The 24,008-nt window shown below is 52.2% G+C and overlaps 1 protein-coding gene across 2 annotated transcripts in view; it reads left to right on the forward strand.

Moving 5' to 3' along the window:
* Positions 1 to 1,629: 1,629 nt before the first annotated feature.
* LOC144101975 (uncharacterized) overlaps positions 1,630 to 24,008 on the forward strand; it is a 143,086-nt gene continuing 120,707 nt past the window's right edge. For both annotated transcript variants that reach the window (XM_077635218.1, XM_077635219.1), the window contains exon 1: positions 1,630 to 2,180. The gene's annotated coding sequence lies outside the window, so the exon portion shown is untranslated. The remainder of the gene's footprint in view (positions 2,181 to 24,008) is intronic.

Genomic DNA, 24,008 nt, shown 5'->3' on the forward strand with positions numbered 1-24,008 from the left:
GTCCCGACTGCTCCTCGGAGCAATCTCGGCTCGGCAACCGCACCCTGTATACGATTGGAAGACTCGATCCGTGCCTCAGATCTGCGTTTGGAATACATTTGCTCCGAAAAGAGCAGGAAACGTTGCTCCACAAGTGCTCCAATTCTGCGATTGGAAGTCACCATTAGAGTTCGGCGAACCAAAGCCCGCAGACGACGTTTTTTCGCTGAAGAGCGGCAGTGGCGCCATCTGTTTTTGCAGTGGAAAACGTCACAAGGCCACGAGCATTGCAAACAATATTCTTGGAAAGGTGAAATCAGTCGTACTAATATTTTTTCCCGCTCAATTAGAAGAAAATGTTGTAAGCGCTTCAGTTGAAGCAGACGAAACGGCCGGAACGGCATAGTCAAACGGCCTGCGCTTCTTGCAATATTTGCCTCGGCGGCCTTTGAACATTTTCCACTGCAAAGACAGATGGCGCCACTGCCGCTCTTCAGTGAAAAAACGTCGCATCATGCACGGCTCAACTAAGTAAGTACCGTTGTCAAACTTGCTACGATACAAAAGTTACCATAACACGCAAGCTCTGTGTGCGTGCAGTTTCACCGCAAGTGAGCCAGCGGTTATGGCGGGGAAATTTTTTAGTCTTCACAATAAATAATAATAATAATTGGTTTTTTGGGGATAGGAAATGGCGCAGTATCTGTCTCATATATCGCTGGACACCTGAACCGCGCCGTAAGGGAAGGAATAAAGGAGGGACTGAAAGAAGAAAGGAATAGGTGCCGTAGTAGAGGGCTCCGGAATAATTTCGACCACCTGGGGATCTTTAACGTGCACTGACATCGCACAGCACACGGGCGCCTTAGCGTTTTTCCTCCATAAAAACGCAGCCGCCGCGGTCGGGTTCGAACCCGAAAACTCCGGATCAGTAACACGATAAAAACGCACAATACTGTATATGAGGGACAGTTACTGCGCCATTTCTTTTCCTCAAAAACCAATTTTCAATTTTCCTTTCAGACCGCGGCGGCTGCGTTTTTATGGAGGCAAAACGCTAAGGCACCGGTGTGCTGTGCGATGTCAGTGCACGTTAAAGATCCCCAGGTGGTCGAACTTATTCCGGAGCCCTCCACTACGGCACCTATTTCTTCCTTTCTTCTTTCACTCCCTCCTTTATCCCTTCCCTTACGGCGCGGTTCAGGTGTCCAATGATATGTGAGACAGATACTGCGCCATTTCCTTTCCCCAAAAACCAATTATTATTCTTATTATTATTCTTTTCAGAAAGGCCTATAGCACATGTTCACTGACGTCCCTCAACGTCGGGCTCTCGGAAGAGGTATTTTTTCTTGACAGAGGTCTGGTGGGGCTCACGCTGTAATTCGGACGTCTTTACGCAAATGGCGACAATTTCAGCGTGGTGATTGGTGTGGTTCTGGAGTCCGAATGAGATGAGGTGCTTGGCCGGCTTGGCTGTCGAGAAATCACGGCGATTCCACCCAACAAAAGACCCGCCGCGGTCTCATCAAAGCTGAGTGATGACATCTAGCGGCAGCTTTCGCAGTCTTTATTGGTTAGTAACAGGAACGGTCGAGCGAGGACGCTGTTCGTTTTCTCGTCGCTCTCTTGCGCTGTGCTCGAGGCGTTACCGCGTTTGCCGAGTGCCGAGGTGCATTTCTCGCTTCGAGGCTCGCTCGTGCTGGGCCAAAAAGCAAAGCAAAAATCGTGCTAACGACACAAAAGGGAACCGGCGTGACAGACTGGAGCGAGAGAACGAGAGTGGGGGGGGGGGGGGGGGGGGGGGCATAACGAGAAGAGGGAGAGAGTAGGCAGCCCTCCCGCTCGCCGCGGCCGCCGGCGGCAGTTTCCGAACGCGGCGCGCTCGCTCGGTCGCAGGCGGCAGGGCAGTGCCAGTGCGAAAGGGATATGGCGGCCGCTGCGCCCAGCCGACGACCACGAAGCTAGTCAAGGGAAACCGCGGGGCACGCAGCACACCTCCGGCGGCGGCCGTCTATACCAACAGCCCGAAAGAAACGAAACCGCCCGCGGCGTCGCTCGCACCTGGGAAGCGGACACCTTCAAGCCCGCGGCGACGCCGGGAAGAAAAAGAAATACGCGACGACGTACTCCACGGCGCCGACACGCAAGCCTGCGGTGCGGAGGCACCAAAGAAAACACACGACGATTTTCTGAAATCGGTGAGTGCGTTTGTGCCTCTCCTGTGGCGTACACAAATCCACATTGGTCTATTGTGGTTACGCCTTTCCTCGGCGCGCGCGCGTGTGCTTCGTCTGCTGCTCCAATCTCGTCGCCTGCATCATCCGCTACTCCCATTTCCGTCGTCTGCGTCCGCGCGCGCTCCACTGCATCGTCTGCGTGTTCGCGCGGATGCCGTCTGCTGCTGCTGCTCGTGTGCCGCACCGCCGGGGCTGGATTCCGCTACGCTCGTGACGCTGGCGTTGTGGGCGCGCTTAACGGACTTCGGCGGCGGTGCCGCATCGTCCGCAGCGCCGTCGGCCGGAGCGAGAGGACGGGGGAGAGGCTGCCTTTTGGCAATGGCGCTGGGTGCGAGCCGGAGAGCGAGCCCGCGGGGCTTTTTTTGAGTCGCGTCCGCTCCCTTTTGGGATCGCGGCGGTGTGTGCTTCCTTCGGGGCAAGGCTTCTCCTTCGCTGCGAGGGAGACGCCGCGGCGCGTTTGGCGCGGGCCCCTGCGCTAAAAGACGCGCCGTTTTCTGTTCGTTGTGCGCTGCGTTTGTCGCGTTCTGAGTGCCAGCAGTCTGTTGGTGTTGGCGACCCTATCGTAGTACACTAAAGGAGGGTGCCTGGACGTCGTCGCTGTATCATTTGCATCACGCTGCGAGTATGTGCGCGGCGCTTGCTTTGCTTGATACGAGCACAAGTCAACCACTGCAACGTTCCGTTCGGAAGTGCTTGCTAAGAATGAGGTTTACCTCCTCACACGAGTGTTTTGTGTCCGGCTGCCTGACGGCGCCGTTCGCATTCCACGTGTCTGCGAAAGAAGAGGCACCGTCTTTTCCAATTCATACCGCTCTATGCTGAAGTATCGGCGCCGATGGTAAGAGCGAAGGATGTTTCTCGGCGTTGGCGGGTGGTGAACGTGGGGCCGCTGGGACAGCGTGAGAGCACTGCCATCCGTATAATCGCCCAGTGTGTGCACTAGGAGTGCACTTTCCAGACATGCCTTGTATTCGCCAGTGTACGGCGCGTTATTTGCTTCCGAATACTATCTGTTTGCTTGGTGAGAATGGGTGCAACGTAATGGCGACGCAATTAAGCGCCAGACTAGGAACACGGACGACGCTAGGCACTGCTAACGCAATAGCTTCAACACTTTCGCTGTGCAGAAAATCTGGCGTCGGCGTTGTGAGCGAGAAATCCCTGGAGAAGCAGCACCTATAGGTCACGTGACCTTGTGGCATCGTCATCATCGCAACCTGCTTGTCGGGTGTGATGGCGACCGTGGCCATTGAATGAATGATTGGTAGCGAGAAGTTTCCCAGCAGGAGCAGCCCATGTTGCACCAGCCCCACCGACGGCTGCACCTGCCATCGCTTAACCGCTGCACCAGGGGTGGCATGGTTGTAAAGTCGAGGATGACCGATTGCGCATACATGGGCGTTCAGCCATCGAAGGCGAAGCATAAGTGCCCCCTTACCCTGCACAGAAATCATATTCAGCACCAGGACGCATAGAGGCGTAATGGTTCTCGTACAGCACAGGCGGGAACAAGTCCTCTCTTAACCCTTTGTGCAGCAAAGACACACTCGAGTGCCGGCAAAAGGGAAACTATGCACCTACGTAGTACGTTCCATATATTTTCGTCAGACAAAGCATTCAGCGTGTTTTCCCTTATAGGCTTCCTTGGTGTTCTGCGTTTTATTGCAAGCCCGGGTGCACAGTTCAACGAGACCCATTTTGGCGAGGAAGGAAAATTTTCAAAAACTGTTGAACTTTTGAGCCTTGTTCGTCTGTCAGCTGCCTCAAACTACTTATTGAAGAAATTTTCAATTCTAATACACGTTGCTTAATACGTCCAAAAAACTGAGGTAAGGATACGTACCACATTTAAGGTATTTTACGAATTTGTCGATACAGCTATGTGCCCATTTTTTATACAAAACTAGTTGTCGAAACGGCTTGAAAGTAATGTCATATTCTATTCCTAGAGGCATTTTCTGTCTAATTTTTGCATCTGGATGCATTCGGGACATGCGCACATGTCTGCGCCTTATCAAGGGTTATCAGGGAATGAAACGCGCGGTAACTGGCTGACTTCGCGGTGGACATCGCGCCGTGAAGGAGTGCAGTAGCGGAGGACGCCGGAATAATTTCCTCCTGGGGATCCTTAACGTGCATATGGCAGCGCACGGGCGGCCGCCTTTTGCGTTTCGCCTCCATCGAACCGGGGCCGTCGCAGCCGGGTTCCAACCTGGGGCTCAGTTGCCGAACGCCTCAACCACCGCGACAGGTCTGGTTCGGTTACACAACGCAAATGCGCTTGAAAGTAGAAGGGAGAGAGGCGCATAGCCGTAGTAGCTCTGTTGGCAGAGCACTACGCGCGCTATGTGGAGGTCGTTAGTTGGGATCCCTCTGGCGGCATGTTGTTTCTTCCGCTGCCTGTGAAATTATTTTCTATATGAACATTGCTCACTCTAAAAGAGTAAAGAGAGAAAGTTCAATTCCGTTAGGCTTTCCTTGGTTTCGAATGACGACTAGAGCACCGGACGCGAAATTCGGAGGTCGTGGGTTCGGATTCCACCGGCGGCATACGTTTTTTTCCGTTTTCTAATCAGTTTAAAACTAATTACTTTATTAACCTCCCATTGTTCTATGTGACAGATTGTTAGCACAACAAATCCCCATGCTCCTTGGTTTCGGTGACTGTTAGCTTCCGTCCCCTATGCACATACAAACCAGATAGAAAAGAGCGTTCCATTGACATGCGCCACTGTTTAAGAACTTGGGAAAATAATTGTATTTCCTGGAAGGCTGTTCCGTTAAGCTCTCCTAAAGAGGCATTCATGGGCTGTGAAAAGATGAGGGACCTCCTAAGAGGGGTTTATACCTCGCATTTGTCCATGGGATATCTTCTTGAATTATTCGTGAATTACTTCGTGAGTTAGTTGTGTGATTTTGGGGTAATTACCGCCCCCCCCCCCTCCCCCCTACAATAATGCCTTCGGGCGCTGTATGTACATTGAGTAAATAAATAAATAAATAAAGTCCCCATGGGTTCTGAAACCTGCGTGCAGCTGCCGAGGCATTCTCTGCTGTACCCCGGTACACGCGGAAAGTGTTCTCGCATTTCCTGACAACATTCTGGTGGCGCACTTACTCCCAGCAGTGCGGTAGTGAAGCAGGCGTGAAGCGTACGTGCAACACGTGGTCGGCCGCAAGCGTAAGAGCGGCAGGGAGCCAAGTTGCGGAGTCAGACGCCGGAAAAAGCTGCTTGTTGGGTTCTTTGGGCTCCGGCGGAAGAGAAGGAATGAAATAAAAAGCAAGCAAGAAGGAACTGGACCCAGCAGGCTGTTCGTGCTTCGTCAGCGCCGCGTTATCGTTATGGATTCTCGTTGCACTCATGGTTCCCGAGGGATGCTACGCTGTCAGTGAGGGAGGCGCAGTTCTTGGGGAATTCGACCCTGACTTTGCTGTCAGCTGCGCAGCAAACGGGGGACGCGCGACAGCTGCCCGGTGCACTACATGTGTGGAGAGGACTACAGCAGACGGCCGTGGGGGGGGGGTATTCGTCAGCCCACTCGAATATGGGGCTGCGGCTGGCGCCTGATGATGGCTGTCGCCGCTTGGCCGGTGTGATGCGGGCGGGGTGCCCCCGCGATGACCCAGGGAACCGTGTTTGCACCAATCGCGGCCGCCGAACCTAAGTGTGTCACCGCTATCTCTGAGCAGGGCATACTCCACGGGGCCCTGTGGTGTACCATGTCGAGACGCGTAACGCCCTTATCGCGAGCGATGTCCCAAAACGGCAACAATACACTGTGCAGTCAGAGCGGCCCACGACAATGCCAGTTCAGCAGTAATCATTTTAGGAACATGCAGCGCTGGCAGATGAAGGACGACAGAGAATGCATGTGCTGGGAAACTGTCAACTTTATTCGAGAAAGCGCCGGACTCCATTAGGAGCGCTTGTCTCTAAACCCAGTAACACATCTCGCAGCTGTAATCAGTGCGGCGCTTCATTGCATCGCATATTTCTGCCACTCGGTGTTTCCGGCTGTGACGACGTGGCACTGGGGATCGAGCCCTACACCTGCTCGAAGCACCGCCGCTGCGGTGAATAGCCAGCCAGTAAATAGATACCGAGCAGTAATATTTGAGGATCGTTGCGTAACAAATGAACGCTTGATTAGATTTTGCTACTGCGTGGGTAATTAGGCTCTGCACACACAGCGCCTGGGACGAAGGGGTGATGCATGATACTTGTGGCCGTTTGCTTCGAGCGTGGGTCTGCCATCTGCGTCTGATTCCGACTAATCGCAAAGCGACACCAGGGTGCAAAGCTCCGGACTAATCTGCACCAACTGCGGTTCATCCCCGCGGACTGAAAGTTGGGCGCGTGGTCGCTTCTGCGTTTCGCGCCCGACGGCGTCCAAGGACGGTCCCTGATTGAGGCGCCGAAGATGGGCCGACGGGGGCATTTCCTGCTCCCACCTCAGTCTGCTTGAGCGGCACCGTGCCTGGCTTCGTTGCTGGTTCGTTCACAGCGAGTTGGCGGCTGTGGCCAATTCTGCGCCGCCGAGTTTTTGCTCTCGTGGTCACCGAGCGCGTGCCGGCCGCCGCATGGGTGTACAGTTGAGCCTCGGCATAACGAGGTTGCGGAGGATCCCGACGATTACTTCTCTACGGCCTGTGCTGACCCAACATGCAGAAAGGGCAATCGTCATCCCTTCGTTGCACTCGTCATAAACCATTCGGTTATGTATAACGCAGACATATTTTGAGCCTGCTTTCCTATACTATAGCCCAGTTGAATGTGTCAATGCGGTAACACACTATATTTGTGTGCAAAGCTGTGCACGTCCTCCGTTCCATTAAACGCGCCAGACCAAAATATTTCGGCGCGTCAGATCATTCCAGTGCATCGTGAGTGCCTTCTGTCAGCACGCAGTGCATGCTATCGCAGCGTGTCAGCCGCTCAACTGAGCGCCATTCTGGAGCAGCAGACGGCAGGTGGCGGCAGCTTTAGTAGCCGGTTCCCCCGATGCGGTCAGTTAATCCGATAGCATTGGAAATTCCGGGAGACCGGAATGCGTCGTCGGTCATAACATTCGCCTATTGGCCGGAGGGGAGTGAGGTCACCGGACTGGCGCATTCCCATTGGCTGGGAGGCAGTGACGTAAACAGATGGCAGCATTCCCGTTGGCCGGACACAGAGTACGGCAGGGGCACATGCGCCTGCGGCGGTACTCAGCTTCAGGCGGGGGTGAGCTTTGATTCCTAAAACTACCTTTTCGCTGTAAAAGAGCGCCAGGAAGTCCCAACTAACCCGGGGTTCTCCGCTACGGAATTACTCATATTCCGCTGCACTGCTTTGACGCGTTAAATCTCCAGCCGAAGTGGTCTCACTTTTTCCACATTGATTGAGCGAGTGCTGCGAGGAAAAAGGCCATCAAATCGTGAAACATCCCCGATTCTACTTCATATTGAACGTATACCCGCACGTGAACTTACGCGGGCCTACTTTGTATGCAGCGAAAGTCATGAGCCAGGCAGCCATTTGGGTCTGTAAATGACGACGCGCAGACGCGGGTATCCGGGGTCGGCGTCCGCAATCAGGGCTTTCGCACCAGAGCAGTCTGTGTGTGCGGAGTAACTGTTCGCTGTGGCAATTGTTCCAGGATGCGGTTCTGCAGTGTGTACGGGCTCATTAGGCGCGGCTGGTCCGCCGTCGTGTAGTACGTATTACATGCACGAGAACCTTGTTTGCTCGCATCGCTGTCCTCCCGCTGTGTAACAACCGAGGGGGGTCGATCGGCGCGCCGGTCAGTCAGCTCAGTGATCAAACACGCGCCGTGTCCGAATGCCGGGGGCGCTGAAATATGCAGGGATGGGTGCGGCCTGTGCCCCGTTCACCTCCACGACTCTGTATGACCGTGTTTGATTAGCCTCTTTCTTCGGTGGGGCTGCCTTATTGTTTTTAGTTTCGACTCTGCCTCTAAAGTGCTCCTTCAGCCGCAGAGAGGCGGCAGGTATCGGGCGGGTCAAAAGAGGCGGGCCCAAAAATAATGTCTGACTCTTTTGAGATTAATTAAAACGCCGAATTAAGGACTTCGTAGAATAATAGGTTAGAGGGATTAGTGTGGCTTATTAGCTTATTTCTTCAGTTTTTGCGTTCTTGTGTTTAGACCTTGCGGCTCTTTACAGGACTGTCTACAACGTATACCGTATGAAAAGTTGAGCGGATTAGACGGGCCTAATCCGGGCATACATTATGGGAAAAAGAAAGGTGCCTTGGCCTGCGCAGTCATGAATATATAGCAGGCTGGCTAATCCGGATAGCTCGCCTGGTGCGGCGTTGGTTCTTTTCGGCTCGGCGGTATTGGCCACGCTCGGCGAGACATCGGCATCTTTTTAGTCGCCGTATCCCGTGAGAATTGCGTGTCCCCCAAACAGTGAAATGCAGTCTCAATCTCGTACGGAATGTCGGTTATTTCTTTGTAATCTCCTCTGACAACGGGTGATCCGTTAAACTGTCCCAAAAGACCCCAAAACAACGAAAACGGGGTCGGGGGAGGGGGGGGGGGGGCGTAGAGTCGGATAGTTATAGTGGTGCAGGCAGCAGAAACTGCCGGCCAGCGCAAATATGTCGGCCGGTGGAAATAGGTAGAATAAATGGGGGCGGGGGGGGGGGGAGGGAGGAGAGAAGAGTGGGAAAATATTGGCTTATAAAAATATGGTCGGGTTTCAACGCAGCTAAACCGTGTAGGCGCTCTAAAGCACGTGTTTAGCCTGGTTGGCTTATAGTTTTGCTTTGGTGGGCCGTCGGCACGTCTGGCGACTGAGGTTAAGAATGAGGTTAGAATGAGGTTAAGCTCTGACCGAGGTTAAGCTTATCTCATCTATTCGCGCCGCAGATGGAAGTTGATGAAGAGGGCGATGTGCAACGCACAGCTGGAGGGTTCCGCTGAGCGAGCGTGCAGGATGAATCATGCTGCAAGCCAGACATGTCCGAGCCGAGTGTCTGGGCTTGCTTTGCGCGATGGCGAGCTCACGGCGCTGGCTTCCACGGACTCCATCGGAATGCGTGCTCGGGCATAACAGCACATAAGGTTACATATTGCGGGTTGTCGACAAGAGAGAGTTGATACATGCTGCGGCTTGTACAAGTGCAGTAAAAGTTCCCCAGGTCCCCACACGTTGTCCCTATGTTTTTCACGTCACATTACGTAGCCGTGGGTGAGGAGGTTCAGCAGGACCCGCCCATGGAGTCGAAGGGCAGCTTGGCGCGGGTTTGTTTCTTGGGAGGAATTGGATCCGAGCTTCTGGGAACAGACCGTGGCGTCGGTGGCGATCTTTCCGCCGCTGGGGAGATGGCCCCGGATGCACGTCTCGGCCGTGGCGCGAACGGAACGGAGCAGAGCAGCCCGAAGGCACGGTGTAAACAAAGTTCTTTTGCATTATGCAGCAGCAGCGTGATTACGGACGGGGACGAAAGTGAAGACGACACGACTCGTTCTTCTTCTACAACAAATTTCTTCTGCGGCCGTCGCTCACTGCTCAGTGTCTCATCCCGGTCGAGATCGGCCAGAAGTCTCTAAACCACGAGACGTAGGCTGGAGCGGATTAGCTGTGCAAAACCTGTTTACTACAGCCTTGTGCTCAACACTTTTGGGCCGTAAGTCATGTTGAAATCGCTCTCCGGGTACATCACTTTTTCATCCACAAAAGGGTGTGGGCAGTGCTGAGGGAGAAAGGCCGGTCGATCGGCATACCAATAATCGACGCTAGTGTTCAGGCTGTTGAGAACCGTCCGCCGTTCTCTTTCCTTATTCTGAGGTCACGCATGCAGAGAGACCCTGAAATAGCATTCGAAATTAATCTCGCCTCGCCGCCTACTTTGCCGCCTACAGAATAGCTTTCGGCACGCACCCGCCAATGCCTTCCTCACGCGATGAAATACGCGACGCCCTGTCGAAAGCCGCAGTGATTGATCTGTGCGCCGCTATTGAAGAAGCTCAAGGAAGTGTACGACTTTTCTGCACGCGTTGTTGACCAGGTGAGGGAGTGGGGAGGGGGAAACGCTTCGTTGGCTTACACCTGAGAGATGTCCGCTTTTCTTTGCGAACCCGTCAGCGCCGGATTTATATTTATAATGACGTGGCCGGACTGGTCACGGTGTACAGGGTGTTTCACCTAAGACTGTACACAATTTATAAAACTGTAGGGTTTTTTGATTGAGAAGAGCGCTTTTTTTCTCCATAGCATTGTCTGTGGTGCAGTACAGCTGAATACAGCTAATACCTAACCGGCAGGCTTGTTAACTAATATTGAATAGTTACTATTAAGATGCTTAATTACTCATAGGCGTGTAGCAAATCGTAAGTAATATCCATATAAGTTTTTAGAATTTCGAAACGCTGTTGCTGTCGGCGCTGTGGCTCAACAAATTTTGGCTATATCGCGCCAAAATACATGCGCAATCGAGAAGCTTGCAGGCAAAGCAACCACTCCAGTGCACGTAACTCGTCGAAATAGGCAAAATTTGTCGGGTCACAGCGCCGAGGGTAACCGCTTTTTCGAAATTCTAAAAACTGATATGGATGTTACTTACGGTGGGCTACACGCCTATCAGTAATTAAGGATCCTAAGAGTAATAGTTAAAAATTAACTATTCAATATTAGACAGCCATGCCTGTTAATTTGCACGTCTTGGCTGTATACAGAATATATCAGAATATATTCTGATGTACCACACTGCAGCTGGCAATGCCATGCCGAAAAAAGCGCTCTTCTAACTCAGAAAGCCTACTTTAAAAAATTCTGCAATACTTTAGGTGAAACACCCTGTATTGGCGAGGTATTGGTCGCTTACCTTGAGTATTTCTTTCAGGCGCCATAAAGAAAAGAGGGGGGGGGGGAGGGGGGGGACGCTCCGCAAGCAGCGATGTTTCGAGGCTGGTGAACAGGCATGTTTTTCTTTGGCTGACATTTTGCGCGGTCAGTTACAAACCCGAGGCTTGCGTTTGTATGGGAGCTTGAACAACCAAACGTTATTTAACGTCCGCGCCCAGCCAAAGGGACTCTGACAGCTGGCTGATCGACCTCCGTTCCGGTTCTATCTTCCGTGCTTAACGGTTTCACCTGAAGGTGTCTCGTACTTCAAGGTTTTGTGCAAGAAACTTAAGTGAAGCATGTCGTTATCCCCCCCCCCCCCCCCCCCCTCCCTCCCGTGATGTATACAGAAAACAGCTGGATTCACTTTAAAGCGGCTATCACGAAACCATTTTTTTCCGGCCTTGACGTTAGGAGTCTGCCTGAACCAAGTGGCAGGGTTAGGCCGCTTCAGTTTTGAAATAAAATCTCGTTAATGAATGTCTAATTTGCAGTCGAATAGGAAACATTAACGGAGCCTTGAGGAGCCGATCAAACAATTTTTATTACAAGAACCAGAATTGAATGAACCTGCTTGCGTGACATTGCAGGCAGAGGCAGATAAAAAGGGGACGTAGTGCCTCCCGTGCATTGTTCAGGCTACTCGCTGCATTTTTGACGCAACTCGGGCTGTAGTGTTCACGAGAATCTGCCGACGCCATTGGCCGGAAGGGGTTCCTTCGACGGCGAAAAGCCGTTTTTATTTCTTGTCTTGTATCCCACTATAGGGACATCTCGATTTCTGAAAGGGTTAATGTGCATCGAAATATGAGCGTCGAAATCGGGCTTATAGCTGGTAGCGGACGCCACTGAATCAGCGCTGCCGGCCCTTTTTGACGAGGCCTCATCCACTTGTCGTATAGACCGGATGAGACATCATCGGACGACATCTCATCCGCCAGTGTGTTGACCGAGTCCGACGCGGGGGTAATTTACGTGTCTCGGTGACGTCGCGTGTTTCAGGGGAAAGGAATGCTCGACATCTGACTAATTAAAAATCCGCTTTTGACTAGGCGTTCGCGAGAGTTGTGTCGAGACAAATGCGCGTTCCTATCAGAGCGAGCGGCCCCTGTGCTACAGAGTGCACCGGGCCGGAACGTTTCGCATTGCGCACCTGGATGCCAGACTTGGCTGACCTTGAATTGGGCAGACGCTCGCAACTGCGCCGCTGTTTTGGCAGCTCAGGGACGGGAACTGCTTGCGTGGCTTAGTGAGTCTGACAAAGTCCGACCAAGTTCAGGCCGCCCTAATTGTATGAAAGTGGTGCAGTGGTGTGCCGTATTTTGTATTTCTTGTATTATTTTAGTGTATGCCATTAGCGAGGTTCTGAATTTTCTTTTTTGGCCGCGGTGCGGAAAATTATCATGTGACAGCTCTCTGTATATTGTTACAGCATGACTGCCGGATGGACAGTTTTTTTTTTATTTCGCATTTCGTTTACCAGTTACGATTGTTGCCTCTCACATCGCGGCTTGCAGTGGTTCGCGTGTTAAGAGGCACTACACCATGTCAACAGCCACTCTGAGGCGACTCCGGAAGGTTTGGCTCGTGCAAGTCAACGTTGCCTTTGGTTTCTATTGAGTGCCTTTTGTGGAGCGTTTCTTCCTCTGCCCAGTAACGCGGGAAAACTGTCCAAATGCGGCCAGGTCTATTACCTCCAGCTGCGCTGAAAGCCGCTTTTGTCCGGCAAAGTAAAACCTCGAAGCGCTTTGCTTTGATTTCGTACGTGCGTCCGATTTTTTTTTTTTTTTTGCCCTCGGTCTTGGAGAAGCGGTCCTCTTTCTGGGGATCGGTCGAGACTTGCAGTTCACGGGCTTAAAGTTTCAAGTTTATCAATACGCTACAAGTGTAATACAAAGCTTTATAGAAAAGGAACCGAAGTGTAATACTGGAATTGGACCTCATGTGGAGAAATGAAGTGTGGGCATCAAACCGGGAACATCTGCGAAGGAAACAAACGTCAAATTACAGCGAAAAAAAATACAATACGAAAACCGCGATGACAATTATTATATTTATCATATATCAATGGGTTAGTGACCACATTAACAATATGCAAGGAACCAAGAACACCGCAGCACTAGTATCAGGAAAAAAAAAAAAACTGAGCTCAGACATCAATTTGTTCAAGTAATAATTCAATGGCAAAAATAATGGAAATAAAAGCGCGTAATGATCGTTTAAATAATGAAATATGCGGCTGATTAAATCCCGGAAGTTGCAGCGAATCCAACCGTCTGCTTGCCGTAGTAGGTTCTGTGGATAGAAGGGAGCTGTTGTGCAGTGAACCCTTGTTACATAGATTAATAGGCTTAGTTTACCCAATAATGCCAAGTAGGTTCGTATTAGAGAGATCATCAGAAATGAACCGAAAGGCAATAATTCCTACCTTCAACCTGATTATAGTCACTGATCGGGATATCAAGTCCTGGTGAGAGCGATTCAGTGACATAGGTAATGAATCGCACAACGTTATTCCAGATGTGTATAAGGGGAGCTAAATGATATTGGTATGCAAGTCCCCAGTAACTAATTCAATAATTCAGGCGATTGTGAACGAAGGCCTCCGTGTGTTGAAGTATAGTTGCTTGCTTTCAGGAGAACTCGTGGGCCACGTGAAGTCTCGTTTATTGAAGTTGAAATGATAATGATAATAACAATAATAATTTGTCTTTGTGGGAAGGAAATGGCGCAGTATCTGTCTCCTCATATATCGGCGGATACCTGAACCACGCCTAAAGGGAAGGGAAAAAGGAGGGAGTGAAAGAAGAAAAGAAGAAAGAGTTGCCGTAGTGGAGGGCTCGGGAATAATTTCGACCACCTGGGGATCTTTAACTTGCACTGACATCGCACAGCACACGGGCTTCTTAGCGTTCTTTCCTCCATAAAAACGCAGCCGCCGCGGTCGGGTTCGAACCCGGGAACTCCGGATCAGTAGTCGAGCTCCCTAACCACTGAGCCACCGCGGCGGGTTAAATTGAGCGGCGATCTTCGAAAATGTGTCCGTCTCTACGCCAATTAATGTGATGGATCGCGAGGGTGCATAGCATGAGAGGCAGTGAAAACATGGGTTATATTACATCGGTTCTGAGAAGCTGCACACCATTTTCCCTTAGACAGAGTAATCAATCGGAATGTTATTTTGTTTATCCTTTTCTTTTTGTTGTTTTTCGTTATTTGACTGCTTTTGCTACATATGTTTGAGGCTGTTTTGCTACAATTGTGATTTGATGGCCGCCGCGGTGGCTGAGTGGTTACGGCGCTCGGCTGCTGGCCCGAAAGACGCGGGGCTTGATCCCGGCCGCGGCGGTCGAATTTCGATGGAGGCGAAATTCTAGAGGCCCGTGTACTGTGCGATGTCAGTGCACGTTAAAGAACCCCTGGTGGTCGAAATTTCCGGAGCCCTTCACTACGGCGTCTCTCATAGCCTGAGTCGCTTTGGGACGTTAAACTCCCATAAAACCATAAAACCATAAATTGTGATTTGTTGTTTTTTTTTTACTTTTTTTTATTCTGGCTGCTTTGGTTCTCATGTATGACTCATCGCTGTTGCTATGATTTTTTTACACTGTTTTTGCTAGAGGATGGCCCCCTCCTTTTCATTTCTAATTCCTTTTATCAGAATAGTTTATCGGCAGGGGTTAAAGTTTGCTTGTCTGTTATCCATATGTTGCTGCTTTTTATTCCACGTGCTGGGTTCGGAGCGGTAACGGGACGCGTCTCATGCTGGAGCTGAATGTTTAAATTTGCTACTTTTCCGCGCAATAAACAGTTGGCAGTGTGCGCATGTGGTGTCCCTTTCTTGTTAGTGTCCTTGTTGCGCCGCCTTTCATTTCACTTTAATCAATCAGGGTGCAGTCGTTGTTCGGTAAAGCCTGCTTGGCGGACGCAGTGGAGCCAGCATTCGCGTAATCTTCAACAGCCTTAAAAATGAAGGCTGAATGGCAAAGAGATCGGCCTCAGCCCGCGACTTGCTGACTTTCGTGTACTCATCGCTTGCTCGGGAAATGTCGCACACAGTGTTCATTGGTTTGGGCTATTTGGCATAGCCTGCGGTTGACAACAAAGCGCGCCGAAGACGAGAAAAGCCACGGGCGCTCTTTTCTCGTCGGCGCCGTATTCGGCGCGCTTTGTTGATAGTTAACGACGTATCGCCGTGGCTTATGTTAGGAATTGTTAGGAATTGAACTGAATACGCAGTTATGCTGGACACTGGCTCACAGCTTGGATTCCCGCCTGCGGGAGCTGTTCGAAGTGGGTTAGAATCATTCTGCTCTCCTCCGCCGTGGCTGGCTTGCCTCGTAGGTAACGAAGTTGTCTCCGATGTGCAAGATAGATTTCAATTGGCGCGTTACAAGCCGAGTGAACTGTCTCGCGTTAAAAGGTACGCGCGGCGAATTTAAACTGGTCTATACTGCCAAAAGGCTACCGCTACTGACGCCGGTGTTTCCAAGAGCTATAACGGCTAAAAAATTATAATAAAGTGTCGCCACTACCGCTAGGCTAGGTTACATTGCCGTGTGCTTTATAATGGTGATCACATCACAAGCGGAAAGAGCCACATAATGTTTGCTAGTAACGAAAACTGCTCAACTTGTCCTCGCCGCGTCGACTTCGGTGTTCACTTCCGGTGCGTCGCCTGCTCCCTGCGGGCGGTGGCTGTCGTTGCGTAATGTGGCGCCCTCAAGAGGCGCTTTTCCGCCACTTGTCACCCTCCAAGCGTGCAGCGGCAGCTGACAGGCATCCGCGATATCGGAGGCACGCATGCAGGTAGCGGCCGACGCGAGCGACGCGCCTTCGAGAGCCGCGCAAACAGCGTGACACGCGTCCCGTTCTCACTCCCCGCCGACAGTTGTCGAAGCGCCGCTTGTGTACCACGGGGGCGGGGACGATAAGGGCGGCGTGTTTGCACTGCTTCTTCCGTCTTGGCTGCCTGCGGGAAGAGCGCCTGCACAGCTTAGCGCGACGTCGACACTCGTCCGCTTGACGGCGCTTGCCGGTTGTCATCGGATGCGTGCGTAAGCTCCCTCCTCCATTTCCAGGATCCTTGCGCGGCGCAAGCGAGCGCCATATGCCGACGGCTTCTGCGTGCTGGAATCTTACGTGTACAAGGTTTAACACCGTGAGAGGAGGAGCACGCTTGCTACACTCTAAACATTAATACGCCTATATGGGCAGTGGAAAAGGGTGTAATATCTGTCCGGTAGTGCACTCCATTTTATGAAAAGGTGCTGAGCGCTATAGGACATCTTACTCCCCCTTTTACCCCTTTCTGTCTGGAGTGTATACAGACCCAGCAATCTCGATGAATACCGAAGCATCTCCTAAAAATGCAACGGAAGCGAATTCAGTTTATATATATATATATATATATATATATATATATATATATATATATATATATATATATATATATATATATATATATATATATATATATATATATATATATGTGTGTGTGTGTGTGTGTGTGTGTGTGTGTGTGTGTGTGTGTGTGTGTGTGTGTGTGTGTGTGTGTGTGTGTGTGTGTGTGTGTGTGTGTGTGTCGACAAAAGTAACTGTGTGGGGTGTCCTTGCAGCGTGACTCCACTGACCTGAACTCTTCGCAGTTCGAGGTGGCCCCCTTCAATATATTATAGCGAGCACTTCTTGAGCGGCAGCAATCTCGTTACAGTCTCGTGGACGTGCTTGCGAATGCATGTGTGCGCTTTACTGTTTTCCGCGGCGGTTCACTTTTTACGGTGGGTGGCAAAGTTCGCCCGTGGGGCGCTCTGTTTCGGTCTGGGCCGAAGACACTAGCTGCGGGCGATACGGTCCCCTGTGTGTAGCCCTCCTTCTGCCGCTTTTGTCGACTGATTTGACCTGGCCTCGAATGACGCAGATGCCTCACATGCAGGACGAGAGGCGTTCATCAGCCAAAGCTGTGCAGGTTCAAAATTTGTGCCCTTACCGCGGGGAGCGTCTGCATATTTTCACTTATGCCGTGAATGTCGTCAGCGATATTAGTTTTATGTCCTGGGGATTTGCCGGTGAGAGAGTGAGTACGCGGCGTCGATTAGCGTCGTCTTTTCTGAACATTTTATTAACTGATGCCAACATCTGGCTTGTGTTCTTTTATTAACTGTGGAGCCACTATTTGGAGCAAAAAATCTAGTTCGCCTACAAATTATCCATTCCTGAGGTTTTTGGTATCGCGATTTTTGGTGCACCAGAAAAGCGGTGCTTGTGCGGTTGCTTTGTTGGGCGCTGTGTGCTTTGTGAAACACGCAGCTCTGGCAGACGCAGGACGGCAGGGAATGGACACAGCTGCGAATTTGTGTCCATTCCCTGTCGTCTTTGCTCTGCCAGCGCTGCGTGTTTCACAAATGTCTCCGAACGAACTAGCCCACCAGCACATCTTGCTCCGTGTTTTGTCTTCCTTAAAGAAATTTAGGGGCAATATTAATTGGGTTAACGCGGAGGAGATGCGATGGCAGTTTTCTTTTACTCGCCAATCTATATCCCCGATTTGGTTTTATTCCAATTCTCGTTCCATTGTATTTCACTCACCAGTCTACTCCCATCCTGATTCTACTCAAATTTCCGATTGCATTCCAATTATGATTACATTCAAATTCTGTTGTGTTCCTATTTCATTCCTATTCGGATATCTTTTACTCTCTTTTTGCTCTTTTCTTTTTGAAGTGTCGACGATTTGCATTCGCGATTGTTCCCCACTTCACTATCATCTGATTGATTGACACTGCGTTAGGAGACAACGCCGTGAGGCGCGCTAGTTTGGTTCGGTTGTTTTGTTTTGTAGGGCCGTGCAGCTCTCTGGCCTAGTTGCTCCCCGTGCCGCTTACCACCATCACACACAGTTTAGACGAGCAAACAAATCGCGACCAAAGTTGGAAAAGAGGCTCACGAAACGACCCCAACCACAGTACTCTCAATCTGTGCAATGAAATGGGCGCCAAATCCGTTCGCGCGCGAAGCGTGTCGGAAACTTTGTTGTAAAGCGCGGGCAGTACCGTTGGCGTTACATTTTTGATCGTGCGTTTCTCCGTCGCTTTGGTTTGTTTGGGGCTCTCCGTCGCGATTTTCCTCCCGTGAATGGCGAGCCTTTGTGCGTTCCCTCCGTGCCGGCCTTCAGTTCAGCGGCTTCGGCAACGAGAGCGCACCGTTGTTCGACCCGGGCCTACGTGCGCGAATTTTTTCAGATCGGCGAGACGTGTCGGCCGCCCGAGTGTTTGCGAAGGCTCGGCAAACTCGCGTCTATCGAGCACTGACGGGATGATTGCTGTGGAGGCGTTTCTTTCGGGGTCGCCACTTAACCGGGTGACTCCAACTTACCGCTTCTATTTACTTTCATCGCAAACAACCGCGAAAGAGAGGTGTCTCCGAGGTCCTTGACCCGCATTCAGGCAGCCCGCGAACAGGCGAAGACACTAAACAGGGAAAGAGCCTGGAATGACGACAGTGCTTGGACTCTCCTGGCAATGCAAGGGGGACATCGCGGGTCGCCTCGGATTAAAGCACCTTGGATAGTTGGAAGGGGGCGTCACTGGTGACGCCAATGGGCATTAAAAAAATTTAGAGGACGCTTAAGCTTCGCCTTTAAGAGTAGGACGCGATAGCGTGTTGCAGCATTGCCAAGGAATCCACGGAACGCCATCGTCCCTCGGTGACTCCGCTTGCCCGGACAATTTAAGGAACGGAAACATATCTTGGTGGACACCCAAACTGCGCCGTAAGGCACGGAAATGAAAATAAACTTTTTTAAGGAAAGGGACTCCCGTCTCACATATCTCGGCGGACACCCGAACCGGGCCATAAGGGAAGAAAATTGAAATGAAAATTGGTTTTAAAGAAAATGACGGCTGTCTCACAATTCTCGCTGGACACCCGTACCGCGCCATAAGGGAAGGAAAATCCCTTCCCTTACGGCGCGGTTCAGGTGTCCACCGAGATGCACCATTTTTCGCTCACAGCCAAAGACGCCGACGACACCGGCTTTTCTGCGACACGAGCTCCTTAACTCTATCCCGTTAAAAACTCCTATGCGTCCTGCGGGTGTTCAGGACATCCACAGGACGTCCAAAAAGTTGCCATTGGGCTCGTACGGCGTTTTTCATTATTGCCACAGCCAGTATTCCTGCACTCTACATAGGAAGGAGTAAAAGGGGATCAAGCTGTCCTCTAGTGCACTGCCTTTAGTTTGCTCCCATATAGTCCTGTCTATAGGGCGTCCTGCTCTCCCCCGAGTGATCGCGGTTCGGCACAGGCATGCAGAACGTAAGGTTGAAATCTAAAGAGGGAAACCTCGCTCGCACCACTGGCGTGTGGCAACGCGTATACATTATCAAGGCGATAGGCTTTAATGGCTCATACTGGCGGTGACCGCCCGTCCGTTGCATCGCCACCTAGGTCACGTGACCTTGTGACCTTTCGCTGTCGTTTTCTCTGAAGGCGGTATGGCAAACAGGCGGCGTCTGCTGCCAAATGAGAACGGCGCCCGCTTACCGAGGTGGGGGGCCACTTTTTTCTTTATTTTTCTCCCCTTTCGAATTCCGGGTAAGGCGCAGTATAGTGTATAGGTGCGGAGTGGCTGCTGGCGGTCAGAGACGGGCCCTTTCATGCACACTCTCAACAGAATGGTAGATCTGTAGTGTAGTAAATGGAGGCAAGAAATACAGATGCCTGCTGGTCCTTAACCGTTGGACTACTTAAGCAGAGTGACGTTATCCGGCCCATCTCGAAGAAGCCGAGCGACGAGTCACAAATGTAGCATTTATCACGGGGTCTGTGCCTTCGTTGCGGAGGGCTCAGGCACGGTGGCCATTTCGCGCGCAGCGCACCTTAAGCGGGGTCTAGGGCATTTCACGCCGTGAACACGTGGCCACGAATTGTCCCGAGGTCTGTCTGTGTGTGCTTTAAACGCGGGCGCATTAGTTTGGGCCGTAAGCAACTTGCAAAGTCTCCTGAGGATTCAAGGAGGAAGTGCTTGGGCTCGTTGGTGGTGCGTATTCACATCGTGGTGTAGTTACGTCTTAAAGTCAGAAGTCGTTTGCGTCGTCCAGCGATGACGGGCGAAAGTGAGATGGAATATGTTTGGGCAACTCGGGAATGAATAACTAGCTGCGAGGCCTCCACCGTTCCTACGACCGCTAAGGTAACGTTGTTCTAGGACAGGGCACCGCGGTTTCAGTAACGTCAAGAGCCCATGACTCAGCTGAAATAAATAACGTCGTTCAGTTTTCCGCCGCAAAGAGTATAGCTGAGTGAAGCCTGCTAGTCGAACCACCATCGCCGTTCTGTGCTATTACAGGTGTTACAACAACATCAACAACAGAAAACCGGGACACCTGATTCCATTACGTTGGCGATACAATAGTATTCGAAGCTGTTGATGCCTTTGCCGGAAGTGACTGGCGGGAATTGTGGGACTCGTATGTTGCTCTTCCCGAGCTCTTTCTTCCCCTACAGGTTGAGGCTTCCCACAGACGAACGTGGTCCCGTGACGTCACTTCCGGTCTGGCGGCGTCGCTTCTCTTCACCAACTGGGCATTCACCGGTTTGGTGACGTCACTGTCTGGCTGGTTACATCACATCCCTCCAGCCAGTGGTATTTATCCGCTATAGCGACGTCACTGCCCGCCAGCCAGTGGGCATTTTTCTGGACAAGACCGGACGGTCGCTGCCGGCTCTTTGCTCCGTCGAAGCCTCCGTATGTGATCGCATGAAGACAGTTCTCGTTCGTGTTGTGTATAACATGGTTCGTATACCGTCCGCGACAGTGTAGTTGCGCTGGAGATGGCACTGGCAGGCCGCCGTCATCTGTACCACTGCCTTGCTTCTGGCGCGTCTTCCCTTGCTTCTAATTGGCTCTTTCTGTGCCTCTTACCACCGAGAAAAGTCGGCGCACTTGGTCGGCGCATTGCACTCCCAACACGAGGCACACGCGGCCAGGCGGCTCGAAGCGCGCTCCATCGCTCTCCGCCGCCGGCGATCCGTCAGAGAGCCGACCGCGCGCAGCGGGACAGATCTTTTCCCAGCCGAGGGGGTTGGGGGGGGGGGGGTGCACTGTCGTCAATTTGCTGCGAGTGAGTGACGTCGGCTTGCGCGGCAGGCGTGCCTAGCGGCGTGCGGTTCGACGAAACGAGCCTCTCTATTAGGGAGTTGTCTTAGCATCTCGCCGTGCGGAAGGCTGCTGCTGGTGGTGGCCGTTTGAGGGGAGCCGAGGGACAGTGGAGTTGTCTGTGGCCGATGCTGTTGTAGGAACGCCTGCGAGGCCGACCGCGCGCCTCCTCCGACTGGGTCGCCATACTGGCTGACCTGAAAGTCGCTCAGACACGGGCCTATAAATATGTTTTTTTTTTTGGTAGGGGGGCGGGGGGGCTATGTCGCTGCGATAGATGCATAACTACTGGCCCTGGGTAAGAACGCGTCGTGTCTCGAAGGAAATTGTCGCATTTAAGTCCTGCTCGGAGAGTATGCGGCGGCCTCTACGGTAGGCGATGTGCTGTCCGGGGGACGCCAGCGACGGTGGGTGAAGCTATTGGACGGGACACTTTAGCTCCGCCTTAAGGGTATGACGCGATAGCGTAGTGGGTCAATTACCACATGTGCAGATTGTCATTTTCTACATTCATAGATAGCCGCAGCTGGGGCTCAGCCCTTATGGCGCTCGGCTGCTTGCCCGAAAGACGCGGGTTCGATCCCGGCCGGGGCGGTCGAACTGCGACGGAGGCAGGGAGCTGGAGGCCCGTGTGCTGTGCGATGTCAGCGCACGGGTAAAGAACTCCACGTGGTGGAAATTTGCGGAGCTCTCCACTACGGCGTCCCTCATAGCATTGGGGACGTTAAACCCTCATAAACCCAAACCACCGTTCATAGATCCCCGGGAGTCCTCATACCCCTCCTGGCGCAGTAGTGCAGCGGTTAAGCAATCCGGCACTGCCCTGAGATGCACCGTGCTTCTGCAGCGGTGGGCCTTGTGCCACCCAGGTTGCTGTTCCAGAGCTTCTTACCCCGGTAGGCAGGTTGAGGCCTCTAACGCGGTCACGTTAGAAGTATCTGGCATTTTTGTACACCATTCAGCGACTCGGCTTTGATGGGGCGGAGGATGTGAAGGTCTTCAGGGTTGCCACACCACAACCACTGCATTGTCGAGGCAGCGAAGAGAGGCTGCGAACAGGTCCGGTTCCAAGGATTGCGTTCGCGCATAGCGAACATAGGCGTGGATGTGTTTTTTACTTCTACCCGTTGTCAGACATTGAGCGTTTCTTTCCTCTTCTAACTGCATACCAGTATAGTGACAGTCTGAACACATTACCCTCCATGGAGCAGTCCGCTTAAAGTATACCGGGGTGACTGGTCTATTCGTCTCCCCAGAGTGTTCGGCAGGCTGTGTACCGTTCGATTGTGCGTATGTTGAGCACGGTTTTAACTGGCATTTCAGTGCGCCTCGTGTGCGTAATGGGTGCGTTATGATTATTGGGTAGTTTTTTCGGCATTCATCACTCCGCTGCAATGGCCAGCATAGTGGAAAGATGAGACCATACGGTGGACGGCGTACTATTAACGTCAAAAGAAACGCGAGCACAAACAATGAAGAAATATTATGGGCCGCAGAAGTTCAGGCGTAGCCTATTAACACTTCCAAAGAACGATCTTACGCCTTCGATGCGGATATCAACCGCTCTGTAGTATTCTGCCTGCCTAGTGTACTATCATTCAGTTTTTGCAGTTTCAATTCTCTCGTTTGCATTTCATTTGACGCTGATCGTATGTACGTGCGCTAAGTTGGCAGGGTAGTTGACGCTTGGAGCTCGTTTTCTGTGTGTGCTGGCCACCCGGGACACGGCAGAACTAACGTTCTTCACAAACATGGTTTGTTGAACGAACGAACGGCTTCGCAGTGTGCTTCTTTGGGGTTAGATTCTCCCTACACCGCGTTTACCACTGCCGGCGTGTTCACTGATGAGCTCGGTTTTAATCTTGTGGACTCCAGCTGACGATTATAATACTGCCTGGCAGCTCTGTGACGGCGAGGCGCTTTCAAGAGTGTCCGCAAACAGCGCATCAGGGACGGCCTCCTGCAGGGCTCGTCTCAAGACGCCCCGTGGGCGACAAGGGCGGCCGGCGTAACGTTTTCCAAGCTGCCTCGACGAAGAAATCCCAGCCGGTGCTCGCTGACAGATGGCCGCGCACTGCAGCGTCCTTTTTCCTTCGCCCCTGCAATGCTACTCTTTGTTCCCGGCTGAGGGCAGGGACGTTTGGAAAGCGAAAATTGTTTGCGTCTATTTCTGGCGGCCGGCGCGTCAGCCAACGGACTTGAGGTGGGGGGGACCCGCGATAATCGGCGCCGGGTTTCTCCGTCGCGGCTGATTGCGGCGTGAGCAGCTCGCGGGCACCTTCTGTGCCCGTCGGTCGTTCTACCACGCCACGAAAGTGGAACGCGCGGCCTGTCTGGAGCGGGAATTTCGACCCAGTGGAGGACTCTTGCCGAATAATGAATGGGCGCGACGGGGCGCTCGGAGAGGGCACGGATGTTCACCGTGCAACAACTCCGGGCAAGACTTGTCGCTTTCCTCACGGCGCAGGGAGAAATAGCGCTGGCTGTGTATGCGGCACGCCTCCAGTCGTCCCGAATTGTGCCCAGGAGAACTGCGGCCACGGACCAACACTCTGCACAGTGACCAGTGTCGTCTTTGAGGGGACACTGAAGACAAGCTTGCAGCCGCCGCGGTGGCTCAGTGGTTGTGTGTGGTGCTCGGCTGCTGGCCCGAAGGACGCGGGTTCGATTCCGGCCACGGCGGTCGCATTTCGATGGAGGCTAAAGGCCCGTGTACTATGCGATGTGAGGGCACGTTAAACGATCCCAGGTTTTTGAAATTATTCCGGAGCTGTTCA

Source organism: Amblyomma americanum, chromosome 8 (assembly GCF_052857255.1).
Source record: "Amblyomma americanum isolate KBUSLIRL-KWMA chromosome 8, ASM5285725v1, whole genome shotgun sequence".
Taxonomy (NCBI): Eukaryota; Metazoa; Arthropoda; class Arachnida; order Ixodida; family Ixodidae; genus Amblyomma; species Amblyomma americanum.